The sequence below is a fragment of the Lytechinus pictus genome, chromosome 7 (genome assembly GCF_037042905.1).
Source record: "Lytechinus pictus isolate F3 Inbred chromosome 7, Lp3.0, whole genome shotgun sequence".
Classification (NCBI taxonomy): Eukaryota; Metazoa; Echinodermata; class Echinoidea; order Temnopleuroida; family Toxopneustidae; genus Lytechinus; species Lytechinus pictus.
The window spans coordinates 30,336,771-30,355,541 of NC_087251.1; positions in this window are offsets into that span (position 1 = coordinate 30,336,771).

The window sequence follows — 18,771 nt, forward strand, 5'->3', positions numbered from 1 at the left end:
CCCAGGAATTCTATTGATTTTGAGGTCAGATAGTCAAAGGTGAAGTCGCCACCTTCCACTTTTCTTGCTTGACCAATAACTCCATTTTCCGCTTTACAGGCGGGCGTATTATGTGCTCACCTTAGTGACACTCTTGTTTAATCATGAACAGGATGAGTATCTTACCAAACAATGCAAATGTAATGCGTTGAAAATGTTTTATTATATAGTAGTCCAGGATAGGCCCCATAGAAAATTGACTAAACCTTGTTTTTTCATATAAACAATATTTTTTGATGATTTCTTGTCAATTCGAGGGTGCTGATTACGAATCTGAATGATGCCACTCATGGTACCTTGAGCATTTTCCGCAAATTGGCAAAATCAAATATGGCCGCCAAAATATGTAAATTGCCCTTAAAAATCATAAAATTGCCCGCACATTGGTTATAAAATGTATGTATTTGTGTTGCAGGAGTGAAATATTCTCTGAAAAAACGATTTTTGACATAAAAATATTTTCTAGATATTCAAAATGGCCGCCATAGACCCCTGTATTCTATATTATGTACAATATGAATGGGGAAAACAAAATTTCACAAAAGTGAGCACTAAATGCAATTAATTGTGATTTTTAGTGAAATAATGGATGAAAATATTACTGCTAACGAAATGTTTAATTTGTTATGTCATGTATGTAATAAATGATGCATTTTAATATTCAAAAAGCCACCAATGCCCTGACAGTATTATGTACAATGTTAAAGCTCGTGGATAGTGTTGGTAAAGGATACAAAAATTCCAGTTGAATGAATCTTTTTTGTTGAATAACAATTGCTGATAATAAATCAATGTGAAAGTGACAAAATTTCATCTTGGAAATATCAAAATTTTAAATAAACTCTGAGAAATAAAATCAATTTCCTCGGCTGAATTCACTGACAATTAGCTGAATTTATGCGCACCGATATAGCGCCCACTTTCGTCCACTACTGATTGTTTTCCCCTGTTCGTCGATCGGTATTCCGTTCCACTTTTAGCAAACCGAAATATCCCTGCGAGCGTAGTCTGCTAATTCCGTATATATGCTCGTCGGTTATTGTTATAGCATGACTTCCGTCGAGTTTCTCCCCCGGCGGCGAGTTCTGCGAGGAGCGCAGGCGACCATAACGTTGCGTTAGATTGGTTAGAGAATAAAAAAAAAAACATGGGGACTGACTTACCCTTATGCTGTCCCTCTAACCTGTAGTTCACATGTTACTCTAGTTTTTTTTTAGGTTCACGAAAACGTACTGGAGATGTTTCTGTCAAAATTTTGGCTACAAATTTCCACGTGCGACAAGATTAGTTCATTGGCTGAACTATGGAGAGGATTGATTGAAATTACGGTATACAACTACTGCATGCTGCATGCACTGGGCGATGCGATGGACAGTGGCCACGCTCGCTCAGCTCGGCCTCCTGACATTACCATCATACACATTTTTTGCCTGTACAACGATTGTGTTCATGTCTTTCACGTCATATTTCAGCGCATGCATTGGGGAAGGGAAATTTGGAAATGGGGAAAAGGGAGAAAAGAAAGAGAGGGAAAGATAAAGAAAAAGAGTAATGTTTTGATCATGGGCAAGATTCGTATATCTAATTGCTACTGCAAATGCGAAGCACGAGTAGAATTTTTTAAATATATGTTTGGCCCATTAGCGTATACCTACGGGGGGCCGGGGCAGAGGCCAAGAGGGGGGCAGACTGCCCCCCCCCCCTGACGAGTCACAACCCATGCAAGGAACGTATCCTCCCCCCCCCCCCCCGCAAGTGGCCTGTTCCTGTGAACTTGAAGACCTTTTTTTTCTTCTTTCTTTTATGCTTGTCAATTTTTTTTTCTGGTACAAATTCCTTTATTTGTGTTTGAAGTCCTTTTTTTTGCTCGTCAAATTTTTGGGCGGACGAATTTGCCCCCCACCCCCCTGGGAAAATCCTAGGTAAGCCACTGTTCTGGGGCCCGTTGCAGAAAGAGTTGCAATCAATCGCAACTCAAAAAAATCACGCGCAATTTGATTTTCGACCAATCAACAACGCGCATTTGGGACTTGCGCATGATTTTTAGAGTTGCGATTGATTGCAACTCTTTCTGCAATGGGCCCCTGGCCTGATAAACAAGGGACCTGCTTGTAGTTTCCATGAAGACGATACATTCTTGTTGGCCTATTTCAACAATCGAATAATGTGAGCACGAAGTGCGAGCTGAGCTTTGGAAATTCCAACCAAGAAAATTGATATTCTAAGCAATTTTTGTAATCCTGAACTACTAAACACTAAAAAAATACGAGCGCGAAGCGAGATGGGGAAAATTTTGAGATTTAGAGCTAAAAACGGGACTGGACACTATTCATGTTTTGTAATTCGTGAAGATGGGTAATTAGGCATCTTTCACATTTATAATGCGAGCGCGAAGTGCGAGCAGAATATTGTTTATATTATAATCTCAATTAATATAAGCACTATTTCAATCACTAAAAATGAAAATTGGATGTGGATTGCATTCAATAAAATGATTCGAGCCTGTGAGCGCGAGCTGATATTTTTGTAAAATTATTTTGACCTAGGACGGGGATATTCTAAGGACATTTTGTCATCATAATGAAAATGGTAATTATCTACCTATTAAAGCGCGAGATGAAACTTGTCGACATTCTATTCTGAAAAAAATACAATATAGTAATTAGCAATTCATGAAAATGTTCTTATCTTATTTGTTACTCTAATAACTAATAAGCCCGATGAAAGCGAGAAATTTGTTAATATCAAGTTCTGACAACTGGATATTGTAAGCATTGTATTTATGAATAGAAGATATTGGTTGATATAATCTTTAACAATTAATGCGAGCGCAAATCAAGAACCGATTTTATTTTAATTGTCTTTTGACAATCATGTGATAGGTTTTGACAATCAGACCTGAATATGAATATTTTTGAGAATTCATTGAATATACGAAGACTAGGGTACTTGACAAATAATGCGAGCGCGTAGCGGGAGCTGCATTGATACTTGGACCATAAAACGGACTATGGCTGCACATAATAAAAATCAATTTATAAATCAAACAATAATGACAGCTCGCCTTGTTTTATTCACTTGTCTTCTTCCCCCTTTTCTCCTCTCTTTTCCCTTTTCCTTTTTTTTTTTTACTTTCCTTTTTTTTTGCTCCGCCACTACGGGGACCCGGGAACTTCGCCCCCTGGATCCGCCTATGAGATAGCGATAAAGCTGAATTTAAAAAAAGGAAGAGAAGGGATTAAGGAAAAGTGGAATTAGGCATATAAGAACACGTCCAGGTTGACGATCGAGGATTACAAAAAAAAACGAACGGGAGGAAAAAATGTGATGCCGTACATGTATGTGCCACGAAGTCTAAATCAGCTTGCTAATTTTTAATGTAATAACGATCGTAAAACCCTGCTGAATTTCGAAGAGGTTTCGCGGAGATACCATACAAGCATTAACATATCCTAGATAATGTTAAATCCTAGCCAAAGAATTTGGGGGCACGCCCCCCCCCAATTTTCGCTTTCATCGCGGTGTATGTAAAATAACATGGGTGTCCAGTGTCGGTCTTTACGGGGTTGGAGGAGATTGGATAACTGACACAATTAAGTTTGGTCCCTGAAAGTTTTTTTTTTTACATTTAGGCCTATTTTTACTTGTAATTTATTATTATTGTTATCATTACTTTTTTTGAGGGGGTGGTCAGTAGCACTACCAGTTTAAAATTTTAAGAGGGGACAGAATTGCATAAAGGATAAAATTATTACTAGAAAAGCTGCAGGCGAGCAATTTTTTTATCACCCTTCAATACAAAAATCTAACTTTGTGATAGATTTTGACGTGATACATATCTCTTTATCATTCTTTTCTCTTCAATGGGGAGGGGGTTCCAAGTCACCAGGAGGGGGGGGGGGTGTGAGCTATGCTCACAAGGACTGCATAAGTTTATGCAAGCGCGACGAGCGAGTTTAGATGCTACCATTAGATTGCCATTATGATTCATTAAAAAGTATGATGATCAAAGGGAGATCGACACCCCCCCCCCCTCCCCGAACCCTGAGCAATTCCTGGAGGGTATTGAAGGAGCAGGAGAAAGAAAATGGGGAAAGGGGGAGTAAGGCGTGTGCATGTGCGTAAATGGATCTCAATTTATTTGAAAGGGGGGGAAATGGGTTATTCATAGTTTGTTCTAGGTGTTGTTTTTTTCGTACAGTAGTGTAATTTTAGTGTGAACAGATGTATATGGAAATTCATAAAATATGTTATTATGAAAAATGAAATTTAAATATATTGTGTTGTGTATGTTTTGTATATATTGCCATTGTTATAACAGATTCTAACTCGAGCTCCTTTTTTCTATTCTGCGGTGCTATATTTTTATTCAGTACCATCGGCATTCTCGCTTCGCTTGCTTAATTTCATTCTCACAAAAAAAGTAAGTGCAATATTTTTATTTTTCAGATTACCTTTCAACCTTCAGCTACCTTCAACCACTTTAGAAAAATAATGTGAAGCGGATATTGATCGCACTTACTTACTAAATTTGTGAACGCAAAGCGCGAGCTAATATTTTTGCAATATGAATTTAGAACTTTTCTTGTAATCATGAAGAGAATGTGTATCGCTGAATAAAAAGAAGATAATTAATATTCGAGTGGCGAGAATAATTTGTGCATATTGACTAGACTTGAAAATTAATATTTTAGGGCAGTTGATATCCTCTTGAACATGTTGAACATATTATTACCCCGCTCAAGTCAATGCGAGCGCGAAGTGTAAGCAACGTTTTTAAACGTTTTTTTTTACATTATGGCCTGATTTCCTTCTTTATTTTCTTATCATCCCCTCCCCAGTTTTATTACACTTTCTTCCTTCTTTTATCATTTTCTTCCCTTACTCCTTTTTTCATTCCTCGTTCTTTTCTCTTTTACCTCCTTTTCCGCCGCCAACAGAGGTAGGGGGTTGCCCGCGGCCGCTTCGACCCCATGGATCTGCATGCCTTGCCTATGCATGTACATCTTTTAGCACAATTCTGAATGATCCCGTCTTCATTACAGAACATTTTTACTTTGAATATTTACATAGGCGGATCCAGGAAGGGGGGCGAGGTGCTTGCCCCCCTTGGCGGAGCAAAAAAAAACTGAAGAAAAAGGTTGAAAGAAAGAAAGTTGAAAAATAAGGGGGAAAAGAGAGAAGAAAAAGAAATAAAAGGAGGCGAAAGAATAAAATAAGATGAGTGGACGACTTTGAAAATAAAACAAAATATCAGCTTTTTATTAAGTGCGATCAATATCCACCAAGCAATTTTCCACCAAAGTACTTGAAACACAGAGCTTAGATGGACCCTTATTTTCATTTCAGATTTCCAAAGGTTTTCTGCTCGCGTTTGGCGCGCTCGCTTTATTCATGTAGAAAGATTCCCAATTATTCATCCTTTTCATGATTTACAAAACATGAAAAATGTGTCCCGTTTTAGGCTAAATCTCGATTTTTTACGCTCACGCTTTTCTCACGCATCAATTGTTCAGTGATATACCTATCATGTTCACAAATTGACAAAAATAGCTTAGATTTTCCCTTCTTTAGGTAGAAATGTAAAAAAAAAATCAGCTCGCGCTTGCATGCACTATTTGATTGTTGAAATATGCAACGCATTCATGGCCAACTGCAAGTATAGTTTTTGACAGGTGGTCCCTTTTCGATCAGATCAAAACGTATTATAATTTCTGTTCACGCTATACGCAGTAATATTAATCAGTTACATGACGTTCAGGCTCACAAACATTGCCCAGAATGTTCAAGTTTTAGGACAAAATACATTAAAAAAAAAATTAGTTCGCACTTTGCGCACGAACTAAGGCTTATGAGATTATGTTTATGATGATTTATTAAAATAAAGCTAAGAGATGCACTGTTAGGACTACCCCTTCAAATAAACATAAACAAATCAACTACGAGAGGCCGATCAGGGAAAATTTTGGGCTGACAAAATTCGCCCCCCCCCCCATCAGCGAAGGCTGCCCCTGTATCCAACATATTATTTCTGAACAGGCCTCAAGAGCTATATAGTTCTTTACTTGTGTTTCTACTTAGACTCATTAGAAAGGTGCAAATTGGAAACTTGAAACTAAGCATGCATTAAATGCCATTTTGCCAGGGTATAGGTGAACATCTTCTTTTTTTCCTTAACAATCATGGTACAAGAACGATTTATCGGTAATGTTTATGGCAATGTTCGGTCAATATCAAATTGGAATGAAAGTGTGTCAGGCAAGCACGCCAATTATAGTAGAAGATTCTTATACAAAATTAACGTTGTGAAGAAAGAAATAAAAAGTGGTGGAAATAGCAAACAGACGGGCCCATAATGGCCATTTTCGAACATTTAGCTCTCTTGTGCAAGACTCTCTTACCTTGGGTAAATGAAACAGAATACATGATAAATGAATGAATTAATTAATAGATTAAAAAATGCATTAAAGTAAATAAATAAAAAATGTAAGTCCATGAGCAAATTTCAAAATATTCCTGAGTGCCCCCAGCCTGGATCCCTCAATTATATACTGTATTTTTGACCTCTGCTCTTTCTCAATTAATAAAATATGTTGTAATTTATAAAGTTATAAAGTCAGCTCAGAGATTTTTTCATTACAAGAGATTCGTGCTTTGTTTCGTTGACAAACAAAAATTACACGTTTAATATAGGATATAGGATATTTTACAGGAAGGTCAACTACTTGCTCAGTTTAATTTTGTCCACCCTCTGCTAAGGTGAGGTTGGGGGAGCAGTAAGCCATGTTCCTATTCACAAGAAAGTGTGTTATTTTTTTAATGAAGAAATAACATTATTTCAATGCACTATCAATTATGATGCCGATATCACAACATTTTTTTTTTTGCTTTTCTCTCATAACAGTCCGATTGACAATATCCGGATATTTCTCCCTTTTATAATGAGGGGCGTGTACATGGCTTGTTTGTCAAGTTAGAAACGAAAAAAAAAAATGCAATAAAGTTTGTCAGACTAAAGAAATTCCCAACGACGCAATCCCATGCAGCCCCCATCCCTTCTCCATTTTTTTTTCTTTCTTTATACTAATTTCTTTCTTTCATTGCATTTTTTCTCTTCGCACCGTTCTCAATTTCACCTCCTTGTGCTTATGAATTGAAAATCAGTGCTTGTATAATGACTTGTAAATCATTGTCCCTGTTTTGTTTTTTGCACCTCGCCACTAGCGTATACCTAAGGGGGCAGACTGCCCCCTGATGAGTCACAACTGATCCAGGGGACATGCCCCTGTCCCCCTGACGAGTCACAACTGATCCAGGGGATATGCCCCCCCTGACGAGTCACAACTGATCCAGGGGACAGGTGCCCCCCTTTTGAGAAGCAAAATTAATAATTTGGAATGTAAAAATGCAATGAAAACAGACGTGTGGACCCTCTTTTGAACTTAAAGACCTTATTTTTCTTTTTTTTTTGGCTTGTCAATTTTTTGTGGTACGAAATCCTTTATTTGTGGTTGAAGACCTTTCCTTTTTTTGCTTGTCAATTCTTTTCGCGAACAAAATATCCTCCAAAAAATTTGCTCCTCTTTTGGAAAAGGTACGCCGCTGCACCTCGACCATAGTTCAATGTTTAAAGGTCAAGTCCACCCCAGAAAAGAATGTTAATTTGAATCAATAGAAATATCCAACAAGCATAATTTTGAAGATTTCAACAAAATCGGATGTAAAATATGAGAAAATTATGACATTTCAAAATTTCGCATAGCGCACATTTTTCACAGAATAGTTATGCACAACTCAATCATATGAAAATGAGAGTTGATGATGTCCGATCGATCACTTTATTTTTTTTTTATTTTTATTGTTTGAATTATATTTCAATTTTTAGAGATTTCAAAATAATAAGGACCAATTACTTGACTGAACCATAGAAATATAATCCACAGCGATAATATATTAATGAAAATGTCACATACAATTAGGAGAAAATTAGAATATTTATTTATATTTGACAAAGAATACAATTAAGTGTGTGACGTCATCATGCAGTCATACAGACCAGGATGTGCATATAACTGGTCTGTGAAATTTGATCATAAAAAATGTCCAACTTTCTTTTTTTACATCCGATTTTGATGAAATTTCCAGTGCTTGTTGGATTTTCCTTTTTAATCAAATAAACTTTTTGTTGGGATATGGACTGATCGTTCCATCGCTGTGCTTCCTAATTCATGTTTCATTTAGATACAAAACTAGAAGTTATATAGTAGCAGATCAAATGACTCAGCTTTCGCCATATTTTTCACGTGAAAATGACCCCCTGCCCCCCCCCAAAAAAAAAAAAAACTTTATAAAAATCATAAATTTATTTCAGTCTAAAATAGAGAATGAAAAATCCTGCACATCGATCACTAAATAATAGAGACCTAAGACTTAGTGAGACAGCTCTGCATGACAGTAACACTTTGGCGTCCCACAAAACAAATTATGGCGTCAGTGTTTCCCCATTGCCAGTTTTCGAAAGAGAAAGGTATTTGAAATATGGGCGAAAATGATGATCGCGGCTTTAGTATCGACGTTACATCCGACATGACTTCTATATATTGCACATTGTTATTTTTTGATAGGTCTATTTATTAGTGATATAGTGGTTATTACCCCGAAATGGTCTTCATCCAATTATCGAAAAGTATACGATCGAACTGAATTATGTACAGAACTTTATCCAATAATTAATTACAAAAAAATGAAGTTCATTACTAAATCCATAGGATTGCCAGTTTTCCGCAACTTGACACTGACATGCTAGTTATAGGTCCATGCATGGTTTAGTTAGAGCTCGATTGAATTATCTCAGGACACGTACTCATTTATACCTTGGTCACATTTGTTCTACGGCGGCCGTACGGCGAGTTTTAACATTTTTTGTACCAGCTACATATACATGTATATAGATGGTTTGAATAAAAATGAATAAAACGACTGTTTTCGATCGACTCGCCGTACGGCCGCCGTATGACAAATGTGACCAATGTATTATGAACCACTGGTCAGGAGCAATGGGTTGTAATTACATCTCCATGTACATGACCAGTGGACTGAACTCTTCATGGCCTTTTACTAGTATGCCTACACACACGAGTATATCGATATAGTAGGCCTATACAGTTCATGGTGTCATACAGTGCTGTTGACCTTACACCATATAGCTCTATGCTTACACACACTCCGGCCTCACACACACACACAAGTAAATACAATTCCGCCAGGCCTACTGCGTACCAAGGAGCTTGTGCATACATAGAAATAGTGGAGCGGTTATGTGACAAAAAATGGCCAAGATGCTCGGATCTGGCAGAAAGTGTAAAAATTGGCATACAGGGGTATTTTTGGGCGCTGATTTCAAAAATTGCCGGCCCCAAGCGATTTGACAATCGGGTCGGCCGCCATTTTGAAATCCAAAATGGCCGCCATGAAATATCATTAAATGTCATTTTCTTGAGTTTAACATGGCATGTGACACTGAAATTTGGCATATAGGGGTATTTTGAGGCACTGATTTCAAATATTGCCGGCCCCCAGCAATTTGACCATTTGGCCGGCGGCATAATGGCCGCCATCTTGAAATCCAAGATGGCCGCCATGATATATTATTGCAATCATTTTTTCGAGTTTTATATGAACTGCGGTATTGAAATTTGGCATATAGGCTTAATTCGGGTTGCTGATTTCAAATATTGCCGGCCCCAAGTGATTTGACCATCGGGTCGGCCGCCATTTTGAAATCCAAGATGGCCACCATGAAAAATCATTAAATGTCATTTTCTTGAGTTTAACATGGCATGTGACACTGAAATTTGGCATATAGGGGTATTTTGAGGCACTGATGTCAAATATTGCCAGCCCCCAGCAATTTGACCATTTGGCCGGCGGCAAAATGGCCGCCATCTTGAAATCCAAGATGGCCGCCATGATATATTATTGCAATCATTTTCTCGAGTTTTATATGAACTGCGGTATTGAAATTAGGCATATAGGCTTAATTTGTGGTGCTGATTTCAAATATTGCCAGCCCCAAGTGATTTGACCATCGGGTCGGCCGCCATTTTGAAATCCAAGATGGCCGCCATGAGAAATCTTTAATGTCATTTTCATGAGTTTTACATGACGTGTGACACTCAAATTTGGCATATAGGGGTATTTTTAGGCACTGATTTCAAATATTGCCGGCCCCCAGCAATTTGACATTTTGGTCGGCGGCAAAATGGCCACCATTTTGAAATCCAAGATGGCCGCCATGAAAAATCATTAAATGTCATTTTCTTGAGTTTTACATGATAGGCGACACTGAAATTTGGCATATAGGGGTATTTTGAGGCACTGATGTCAAATATTGCCGGCCCCCAGCAATTTGACCTCCAGGTCAGCAGCAAAACGGCCTCCATCTTAAAATCAAAGATGGCCGCCTTGAAAGATAATTTGCTCAAGTCTTACGTATGGCATGTAACACTTTAAATTTGGAAAAAAACTTGATCTTTGCATCGTTGATCAATGAAAAGAACATAGTAAATAGATGCTATTTTGAATTCCACTATGGTTACCAAGTTTGAATGATGTTCAACATTATAATGGTGAGTAAACATATGTATCATCAGTCAAAAGAGAAGAAAATAAGCTTTCTTTTGGCGTCCGAGTTGCTTTCTACACGTGTGTTAAGTTCGACGGCATCGCCCACAACTGAGATTTCCCTGTGATCTCCATAGACTTCTCTCGAATCCAGTAATGTTCATCCAATTTATGGCAGCCATCTTGAAATCAAAGATGGCTGCCATAAAAAAATCATTTAAAAAAATCAAGTATCATAATTATAATGTAGGTATTAATTTGAAATTTGGCATTTTGGATAACCATCGTGTGATCGACAATCTGACAATGGGAGCATGTTCGCCTCACAATCGGGAGATCGGGAGTTCAAGCTCCGACAGCATCAGCTCAAAAGATGTTAGAAAAGGGGAGCTGCTTCTAACCTGTTTGGCGGTCAACGAATTAAAGGGGAGGTTCAACCTGACAAAAAGTTTATTGAAACAATAACAGAATAAGTAATGAAAAAAAATATTGCAGGTTTGAGGAAATTCCATCAAATATTTAAAAAGCTATTGGAATTTCATTTGGTGATTTGTGACGTCAGATGCAAGCAGTTCCCCCATGTTTCTTATAGTACAAAAATCAATGAAATGTAGCCTCCTAAAAAAAATGAAAACGTTTTTTATTGAACCCTCAGTATATCAACAAATGATTTCACACCCGCTCCAGAAAGAAAAAAAATACCCATGATGAACCATTTATGCATTTTATATCACGCAACATATTGGGAAAGCTGCTCGTACAGTAGCCTATATGACGTCACAAATCAAAAACTTAAAATTCTAATATCTTTGATGGATCCACCAATATCTTTTTTATATCATATTTTCTTTTGTTTTTACAACAAACTTTTCTCTGGGGTGAACTCCCTTTTTAAAGGATAGAGCAACGTCCGATGTCGCGCTGCTAAGTTGCTGCCGGGCTCACGATCTACAGGGTATGGGCAAAATAAATTTTCGGAGCATTTCTGTTACTGAATTCTATTTTGAACAATAAAATATGTATTATTATCATCCATTATTAATATTAATTTCATTTCATCATCATCATCATCATCATCATACTATTATATAACCATCAGTACTTCAAGTCTGGAGCAGTTTTCTTCATGTTGATTTGTAATAAAATATTGCAATTATTGGAGCAATATTCTAAAACCAGCGGGCCAAAATCTTGCCTGTATTTCTAAAATGCAGTGCCTCAAATTGTTTAAAACCAAGAAAATGATTTATTGAATTTTCATGACAGTCTACCCTCTCTAGATTTCAAGATGGTGGCCATTTTGCAGCATATCTGTTGGACAGATTACTGGGGGCAATTTCAATATCCCTAGATGCCAAACTTTAAAATAATACGTTACGTGATACTAGATAAAGTGATTTTTTTTCAATGATCTTTTTTCATGGCAGCCATCTTGGATTTCAAGATGGCTGACATTTTGCCTCTGACTCAGGATCAGATCGCTGAGGGCCAGCAATATTTGAAATAAGCACCCCACACTCCGTGATTTGTCAAAGTGCAATAATGCAGATCATATAAAACTCAAAGAAATAATTTAAAGCCTCTCAACAGAAAATGATTGTTCCGGATGGTTATTATTCAACCAAAGCCACTTCAAATGTGTAACTGCAGAAGAAGCTAGCTGGTTTGTGTATTTATGGTGCTTCATACTTACGTAACATCTATATCAGCAATTAAGGATGCCAAATTCCTTGCAACGGACAAAGATGTGGTTGTGTTGGATTTGTTTTCAGTGCCAATGCAATGGGTTTTTACTCACCATTATAATGTTGAACATCATTCAAACTTGGTAACCATATTGGAATTCAAAATAGCATCTATTTACTATATTCTTTTCATTGATCAAGGATGCAAAGATCAATTTTTTTTCCAAATTTAAAGTGTTACAGGCCATACGTAAGACTTGAGCAAATTATCTTTCATGGCGGCCATCTTGGATTTTAAGATGGCGGCCGTTTTGCTGCTGACCTGGAGGTCAAATTGCTGGGGGCCGGCAATATTTGACATCAGTGCCTCAAAATACCCCTATATGCCAAATTTCAGTGTCGCCTATCATGTAAAACTCAAGAAAATGACATTTAATGATTTTTCATGGCAGCCATCTTGGATTTCAAAATGGCGGCCATTTTGCCGCCGACCAAATTTTCAAATTGCTGGGAGCCGGCAATATTTGAAATCAGTGCCTAAAAATACCCCTATATGCCAAATTTCAGTGTAACACGTCATGTAAAACTCGTGAAAATGACATTAAAGATTTCTCATGGCGGCCATCTTGGATTTCAAAATGGCGGCCGACCCGATAGTCAAATCACTTGGGGCTGGCAATATTTGAAATCAGCACCACAAATTAAGCCTATATGCCTAATTTCAATACCGCAGTTCATATAAAACTCGAGAAAATGATTGCAATAATATATCATGGCGGCCATCTTGGATTTCAAGATGGCGGCCATTTTGCCGCCGACCAAATTGTCAAATTGCTGGGGGCCGGCAATATTTGAAATCAGTGCCTCAAAATACCCCTATATGCCAAATTTCAGTGTCACATGACATGAAAAACTCAAGAAAATGACATTTAATGATTTTTCATGGCGGCCATCTTGGATTACAAAATGGCGGCCGACCCGATGGTCAAATCACTTGGGGCCGGCAATATTTGAAATCAGCACCCCAAATTAAGCCTATATGCCAAATTTCAATACCGCAGTTCATATAAAACTCGAGAAAATGATTGCAAACAAATATCATGGCGGCCATCTTGGATTCCAAGATGGCGGCCATTTTGCCGCCGGCCAAATGGTCATATTGCTGGGGGCCGGCAATATTTGAAATCAGTGCCTCAAAATACCCCTATATGCCAAATTTCAGTGTCACATGACATGAAAAACTCAAGAAAATGACATTTAATGATTTTTCATGGCGGCCATCTTGGATTTCAAAATGGCGGCCGACCCGATGGTCAAATCGCTTGGGGCCGGCAATTTTTGAAATCAGCGCCCAAAAATACCCCTGTATGCCAAATTTCACACTTTCTGCCAGATTCGAGCATCTTTTTCACATATCTACTGGACTAAAAGGACAGTGCAACCAACGTGGATAATGTACTGTACTAGTCTATGAATTCAGACACAATTTACCCAAAGACGGTTTACATAACATATTAGTGAGAGTACAGTGCATTTCCAAAACATAAACAGGATGTATAATCTTGGAATTTCCTTTGTATGTAAGGGTTTCTTTCTGTTGGTTTCACTGCCCTTTTTTCTCTTGATTCATCAGAATCATAATAAAACTTTTTTTATCAATCTGAAACAACATATGAGCCGAGACTAAAACGCGGGAAGTCGGAGAATATGACCGAAAAAGAATGTTTTTTTTCCCAACTCTGTGCTGTACGTAGTGTTCATTCTGAAATCACTTTTCTAAATTGTTCCCGTGTTATATTGGAAGTTAGACTTAGACAATAGGGGATGTACTCGCAAGCCCCAGCCCCCGCCAGCCAAGGCAAGAGCAAGGAAGGTAGGAAAACAGAATGGTGTTGTGTGTTGTGCATGTGAGGAACGTACTGATCGATGATCCTATAATATGTCGATACGCGATCAAGGCTTTTTCTGCTCTGCCGTTCACCGAGTGACAAGGCAATGTAGCGTACTACATTATCGTTCTTGCGTAGCACACTCACGGCAGCGGTGGTGGTGTGTCTGCAGAGGGGTGGATAACTGGATTTGGGTGATAGAGGGGGTATGTTACAGTTTTGAAATTACTTTGTCGGGATATCCGAGAAGGTAAAATTCACACATATAAGAGCATAATTTATCATGAAAAACACCTTTTCATTTCATATCATCCACATCACGACTGTTTTAGGACATACACATTCATATAATATACAAATTAATTAGAATGGTGACAGGCCAATTTCGAGGAATTACCAAAACTATCCACCCTCTTTAATGGGGACAAAAGAAAATCACAAGAGTGAGTACTAAAATGCATATTACTAGTATTAAGATAAGCGAGTGGAATACTGGCTAAAATATAATTTTTAACAAAATATAAATGCAATTTATGTGATAAATGCTGTATTTTTGACATTCAAAAGGGCCGTCATAGGCCCATTTTACATCATGTAAAGAGTGATTGGAGAAATTAATTTTCACAAGAGTAAGAACTATAAAATGCATGTAATTGTGATCACCGAGTAAAATAATGTCTGAAAACATGTTTTCTAGCGAAACATATCATTTCTTTTGTCATGCATGAGATAAATGCTGTATTGTGAAATTCAAAATAGGCCCTGACAGTATTATCTACAATGTAAATGGGGACATGTAATTTTGTGAGAATTTGGATCTACTTGACTATGAAATCCATAAAATCCTGTTGTATGATAAAACATTATTTGAAAACATGATTTTTATGAAATATAGCATTTCTTCTGCCATGTAAGTGATAAATACTGTATTTTGACATTCAAAATAGCTACCAATACAAGCCCTAACTATATTATGTTACATGCGTAGAGGGAATATACTTTTTACAGGAGTGAGAATCATAAAATGCATGTAACTGTGATGTTTGAGTAAAAATATTGTCTTAAACATGATTTCTATATAGATACATCACATATTGGTCATGGAGGTAATAAATGCTGTACTTTGAAATTCAAAATGGCTGCCATAGGTCCTAAAAGTATCATGTACATTTTAATTTGGGACATATAATTTTGACAGAATTTGGCTTTGCTTGACTATAAGTATTGCATATTATAATTGTGATGTAAGAGTGAAATATTGTCTAAAACCATAGTTCCTAACGAGGTATATCATATCTGATGCATTTAAGGTGATAAATGCTGCATTATGAAATGGAAAATGGCCGCCATGGGCCCTTATTGTATTATGTACAATTTGAATGAGGACAGATAATTTTCAAAAAGGGGCATATGGTGGCCATTTTGAATTTTGAAATATAAAATTTATCACCTAAATTTTAGATGATATGATATATTTCGTTAGTAATCAGACAATATTTCACTCATACAACACCATTTAGTCAAGCAAAGCCAAAATCTGTTAAAATCATTTGTCCCCATTCACATTGTACGTAATACTGTTGGGGCCTGTAGCGGCCATTTTGAATTTCAAAATACAGTATTTATCACCTACCTGGCAGAAGAAGTTATATATCTTGTTAGAAATTATGCTTTTAGACAATATTTGACTCAGATCACAATTACGTGCATTTATGGTGCTCACTAGTGTGAAAATTTATTTCCTAGTTCGCATTGTACATAATACAATCAATGTCTATGGCGGCCATTTTGAAAGTCAAAATACACTATTAAACACAAACTTTAAACCTGAATGATATATTTCGTTAAAAATTGTGTTTTTTAGACAGTGTCCCATTTATTCATCACAAATAAATGCATTTCAGTGCTCACTCTTGTGATTTCTTTGGTCCTCTTTCTCATTGTACATAATACTGTTAGGGCCTTTGGCGGCCATTTTGAATATCAAAATACAGCATTTATCATATACATGGCATATTAAATAATATATTTCGTTAGCAATTGTGTTTTTAGTCAGTATTCCACATGTTCTCTTAATAATATGCATTTTAGTGCTCACTCTTGCGATTTTTGTTGGCCCCTTTGCCATAGAAAATAATACTATTTGGGCCAGTGGCAGCTATTTTTAATATTAAATACAACAATTTTCCCATACATGACATCAGTGGCGTAACTACGGGGGGGGGGGGGGGGGGCACGTGCCCCCCCCCCCCCCCCCCCCCATCGGCTGGCCTAAAAAAAAACGGGGAAAGTGGGAAAAGGAGAAAAGAGGGAGAAAGGAAGAGAAGCGAAGTGGGAAAGAAGAAAATATTATTCATTATAATGTTATATTATATTATAATTATGTTGTGTTAAATTATACATAAGAAACATTTTTATCATAACTTTATGAAACATAATTTGCCCAGGGCCTACGTCTTCATTGTTCCTGGTGCTCGCATTGTCTGTTTAACGAGATATATAATCCTGTTGTACTAAAACATCCCGTTTTCAAGTCAATATAAACCAAATATATTTCCTATCACTTGAGTTATCGTTGTTTTACGTAGTTACATATCACCTTTTCATGACTCAAAAAGTGATTGCCTCATGTGAAGGTCTTCGTATATATGAAACATTTCCTGTCCGTGATTACGTTCGCATTAGTGGATTGGTGAGATATGTCTGCTTTTCATGAATTCCTAAAATCAGTCCTTAAAATGTCCCTTCTTCTGATCTGAATATCAACAATTTTCAGCTCGCGCTTTGCGCTCGCATCATTTGGTTAATGAAATACGTATGGTCCTAGTTAATTCCTACAAAGAAACCTTAGAATGCCCCACTTCAGGTCTGAATTATCTATATACAAAGTGCGAGCGCGAAGCGCGATCGATTTTTTTTTTTTAACTTTCATATATGTATTTCGTCCTGAAAATTTAATATTCTGGGCACTGTTTGTGATCCTGAACAAGATGCGTATGTAACTAGACAATTACTGAGAATGCCAAGCACGAGCAGAATTTTTTAATAAGTGTTCTAGCATGATCGAAAAGGGACCTGTTAAGGACTGTTTACAGTTACCCACCAAGACGGTACATATTTCAATAATGGGAACGCGAAGCGCGAGCTAAAGATTGTTGACATTCCGACCTAAAAATTGTCATTCTAAGCCCTTTTTGTAATCATAAATGGGATAGGTATGTAACTAAACAATAATTGATGCACTGGCGTAAAACCCGGGGGATGGGGGGATATATCCCCCCACTTTTCGAGGAGGGGGGGATGGCCTGTACAAACATCCCCCCAGTTTTTACGAAAGAAATGAAAAAAAAATCACAAGAGATAATTGTTTTATTGGTGAAAATTCTTCCTAAAATACCGCTTAACAAATAAAACAATATTATTGAATCATAAAATGCAAATAAACTTGAGAGCCAGTTCACCATTTCCAAACGAAATACTTATGTCCTTATTATAAAATTGAAGAGAAACCCCGTTTCTTCCAATTCATCAATGTTGGGGTCTTTGGGAAGGGATTAAGATGGAATGTCAAAACATTTTGAATGTAATCTCTAATAAAACCATTAACCATCATGGGGTAAAAAAGATAATAATATTGGAGGGTATTTGGCATATGGACATACAGTGGCGTAACTACGGGGGGCATGGGGGGCACATCCCCCCCCCCCCCCCATCGGCTGACCCAAAAAAAAACGGGGAAAGTGGGAAAAGGAGAAAAGAGGGAGAAAGGAAGAGAAGCGAAGTGGGAAAGAAGAAAATATTATTCATTATAATGTTATATTATATTATAATTATGTTGTGTTACATTATACATAAGAAACATTTTTATCATAACTTTATGAAACATAATTTGCCCAGGGCCTACGTCTTCATTGTTCCTGGTGCTCGCATTGTCTGTTTAACGAGATATATAATCCTGTTGTACTAAAACATCCCGTTTTCAAGTCAATATAAACCAAATATATTTCCTAGCACTTGAGTTATCGTTGTTTTACGTAGTTACATATCACTTTTTCATGACTCAAAAAGTGATTGCCTCATGTGAAGGTCTTCGTATATATGAAACATTTCCTGTCAGTGATTACGTTCGCATTAGTGGATTGGTGAGATATGTCTGCTCTTCATGAATTCCTAAAATCAGTCCTTAAAATGTCCCTTCTTCTGATCTGAATATCAACAATTTTCAGCTCGCGCTTCGCGCTCGCATCATTTGGTTAATGAAATACGTATGGTCCTAGTTAATTCCTACAAAGAAACCTTAGAATGCCCCACTTCAGGTCTGAATTATCTAAGTTTTCAGCTCGCGCTCGCATTGTTTAGCGAGACAGGTACCTATCATGATTACACAAATTTGATTATAATGTTCTTTTTAGGTGTGAATATAACAAAATTTCAGCTCGCGCTTCGCGCTCGCATTATTTGATTAGTGAGATACATATCCGTTTAATGACATTGTCCTTAAAATGTCTCTATTAGGTCAGTATAACTGGCAACTG